We start from the raw sequence: 4,166 nt of genomic DNA on the forward strand, positions 1-4,166 counted from the left end.
TATTTATTAAAAGAACACAAACTGAAATCCCGAAGTTATGGGAATTAAAAAGATTGTGCGGTAAAAAGTTATGAGATAAAAAATGCTGTGGAGAAGTTGTGGCAAAAAAAAGTAGAAAAAAGTTGTATGAAAATTTTTTTAAAAAAGTTATGAAAAACAAGTTACGGAATTTCAAAAAACATCATGGGATAAAATTAAAAACAAATAAAAGCAGGCCCCTATCAGCATAAGCCTGGAGAAGTGGGTCTGGAGTCTTCACCCCGACCATGTACCAACCAACCCTTCCCAGTTACCCCTTTAACATTAGGGTAGCAAAACAAGACCCCTGTCTAATGGAGGGAGACAAACAGACCCTTTCCCATGCTGACCAGGGCTGAGTCCTTACATTTCTGGATGGTGATGTTTGTTATTTAGGAGCAGAGGCTGGTGGAGCTGGTTTGTTTGGAGGTGGTCTGATGGCCTCTCTACTCTCACCAAAGGAACTTTTCCCTCAGGGGGGCTCCCATCTTATTCACAGAGGCAGCTGAGGCAGGACAATGGGGCTAACTGTGGACTAGGTGAGGGCACAGGCTGCTGGGGTGGCCCCCCTTCCCCAGTGTACATACAGTATCTGTGTAACATTTTGTATATTCCTGGGGTAGGGCCACCCCCTGTATCATGGAGGTTGGAGCTGGCATATGAGGAGAAGGTTCTAAGCATTTGTGGCTGGGAAACTTATTTATTGCTAGCATAGTACAGAGGAAGGAGGCAGGGATGGGGTTGTGGGTGATGCGACTCCTGTTTTTTTTGCTTTTCATTTTGGAATAAATGGATTTGGCCATACTGCTCGGCCTGGTGTGTTCCCGTTTCCCTCACTGGGTCCTGCAGTTTGTCCCACTGAACGAGGAGCCCCAGAGTGTCTGAGCATGTCCAGCTGGGCTGTTGGGGACCTTCCAGGCCTGTTACCTGTATGCTGCCTGGTGACACCTGGTGGATTTCACGGGGACTGCCATGGTGCCTATGGGGCACAGTCCGGCCCTGACAGCCAACAGGCTCAGAAGCCTGATCTAGCAGTAGCCGGGAAGACAGATTCCAGCACCCAAGGCCACTGACTTCCATCCACCCCAGGCATCTTCCTTTCTGTCCCCTTGCCTCCCTCTCCTGTCTGCACCTGGTAGCCTGTTGTGTCTGTCCCTGCAGAGTGCTGGCTACCCCGCAGGCTCCTCCAGGCTGAGTTCATGGCCATGCCCGCTAATGGCCAGAGTCAGCTTCACAGGATAAGAGTCAGCTAAGCTCCAGGGGCTTTCCAGGAAGTGTCCCTTGGAAAGGCTGTGGCCTTTTCACTGCTCCCAACAGCATCCTAGAAATGGCTTGGCCTTTTCCCTCCCCTGAGCTGCACAGAGAACACAACCAGCACAGGCCACATTCCCTGTCATCCAGAAACAGGTTTGATTCTCAGCTGATGGACAGCAGGACTGGTAGAGACTGTCAGGCCACACGGCTGCCTGCACAGCACCCCCATGCTTGGTAGAGGGTGGGAGGGATGGCGGGGGCTGGCTGTCCACAGGCTGGGCATGACAGGGAAGCTCACTGGAGGTGGCGCACTTTGGAGGGGCGATGTCAGGGGATAGCTTTCTCTTCTTTGGCCACAAGACTTCAAAAGGACAGCACGGGGACTGATTCCTAGTGCTAGAAGCAAGGTGATCGGCCACGTGTGTGTGTGTGTGTGTGTGTATATGTATATTACTATTTATAGCTATTTATAGAACAGGGCAGGGGCATACCACAGAGGGGGCACAAGTTTTCAGCAACGGTCACACCTGGAAATGTCAGCTCAGCACTACAACAGACTAAGTCACAGATGAAGGCTTTGGGACTGGGGATCCACTGTCAAGTCACAGGACACCCGCACAGGCAGGCTTGGAAAGGGAGGCCTCTGAGAAGAGAGGATCTGTTTAGAGGTCAAAGTGGGGCCCGTTCAGCGGGCGGTTGGAAAGAAAGCAGAGAGAAAATGGATTAAAGAAAAGCCAGAGCTGGTGAGGCAAGTGCAAAGCAGTGGTATGCTGCAGCAGCTGTGGGAGGGCTGGAGAGGGAAGGGCGCAGGTTGCGGGTGTGGCAAGGTTCCTGGAACACAGGGACTGGAAGGGAAAGGGGAGGAAGATAGAGGGAGAAGCTGAAGCTTCTTAGGCGGTGCCTGGGGGCTGTGTCAGCCGTCTCCACCCAACAAACGCTGGCCTCTCCCAAGGCACCCAGGCAGTGCACCCATAGTTCAGACCAATGCTCAGCCCTCTTGGGTTTCTCCCTTCTCTGGTCACCCTGTCTTCCAGCCCACGGCTCTTGGCCACCTTTTGCTTGGGGAGCCCCACCCAACAGCCACCAGGCTTGTTAGAGAAGGAGTGCTGCTTGGACCAAAATGGTGAAGCTATAAGGGATGGATGACTGGAGTGAGTGCCAGAGGCCCCTCTGTGTGGTCTGAAAGCCCAGGGTCCTCTGAGGGGACACTGGGGAAGGCAGGGAGGGCAGGCAGCCAGATGCCACTGGCCATAGACTTATAAGTCTAAGAGGGGAGCCTCAACTGGTTGGTGGAGGGGCTGCAGGTTGCATAGGTGAGGCTGGGCCCTTCCTGCTGGGAAAAGCGGAAGAGGGAGAGTCCATGGCAGGAAAGGCAAGTGAGTTCACTAGGTGGAGCTCAGCTGGGCCAGCAGGCACTGTGGTCCCCTTGGCTGAATAGCACAGGCGGCCTCTAGGAGCAACAGACCAAGGTGTGTGAGCCCACTGGCCAGTGGTAATGCTTCAGTGGGGGCCAGGGACCCTGCCTTTGGTCACACGCTAGCAGCTATGATGGTACCTGGGAGAGAGGGAAGGGGGCTGTGTGTCCTTACCTGGCCTGTGGAGTGTGTTGTGGGATGACCGTGTGCATGGGACTCTCACCTAGATCGCCACTGGAGTGCCGACAGATAGAGAAGGTGGGACCCTGACAATCACCCTTGCTCTGCAGTGGATTCGGCTTTCGGCACTCCCAGGGAGGCTGGGAGCTGGATACCCTGCCCTGGCAGCTTGACTCAGACTGCACGACAAGTACGGCATGCCCAGGATGATGTTCCTAGGCTCAGTGTGTGGGTCAGGAGCAAGTCAACAGGCCCTGCTCCCCACCCCTTGGAAGGGACTGCCACCCTTCTGACTTAGTTCTGACTAAGGCCTGGGAAGCCATGACTCAGAGCATGGGGCCCCAGAGTCTCTTTGGGCCAGCCGGGCTGCTGCAGACAGATAGGAAGCACGTCTGACGCTCCTCCAACCTCAGGCAGCACAGCGGGGCTGGGACTCATGCTAGCTTGCTGAGCGACTTGCTTTCCTGCGTGAACTCTGGCAGGCTGCCCTCTCTATGCAAAGTCACAGCTGCGGCCTGCTTGGGGCCCTCTCCCTCTTCCACCTGCTTAGGGTGGCCTGGAACTTGGAGGTGGGCAGTCAGAGCCTAGGAATTGACTGTGTCATCAAGGCATGTGCCCTTGGGCCAGTTACTTCCTCTCAGAGCCTTAGGCTCCTCCTCTGAGGATGGGGTGTGTTGGTGTGAAATGAGGTGAGCACGTTGAGTTGGGGAGCAGCAGGACACGCACCAGCAGGCAGCCACCCTGGCCATGCTCCCTCCTCCCAAGTCCTGGGACAGATGCTCATTGCCAAGGGGTTCAGCCTCTGATATTGTTTCTTGGTCTCAGTTCCTAAGGAGTAATTTATTTTTCTTTTCTTTTCTCTCTTTTTTTTTTTTTTTTTTTTTTTTAGATGCAGTCTCCCTCTGTCACCCAGGCTGGAGTGCAAACGTGCAATCTCAGCTTACTGCAACCTCCGCCCCCGGATTCAAGCGATTCTCCTCCCTCAGCCTCCCAAGTAGCTGGGATTACAGGTGCCCACCACCGCACCTGGCTAATTTTTGTATTTTTAGTAGAGATGGGGTTTCGCCCCATTGGCCAGGCTGGTTTGAAACTCCTGACCTCAGGTGATCTGCCTGCCTCAGGCTGCCAAAGCCCTGGGATTACAGGCGTGAGCCACCGCACCCAGCCAGGAGTGATTTTCAGTGGTGTCCACTCCGTCCCCAGCATACACCCAGCCCTGAGTGGCTGTGGCTGCCACATGCAGGCTCCAGGGCCACACTCCTCTTTTGTCCAGGGATGTCATATGCTGGAGAATAGAAT

The sequence above is a fragment of the Chlorocebus sabaeus genome, chromosome 29 (genome assembly GCF_047675955.1).
Source record: "Chlorocebus sabaeus isolate Y175 chromosome 29, mChlSab1.0.hap1, whole genome shotgun sequence".
Lineage (NCBI taxonomy): Eukaryota > Metazoa > Chordata > Mammalia > Primates > Cercopithecidae > Chlorocebus > Chlorocebus sabaeus.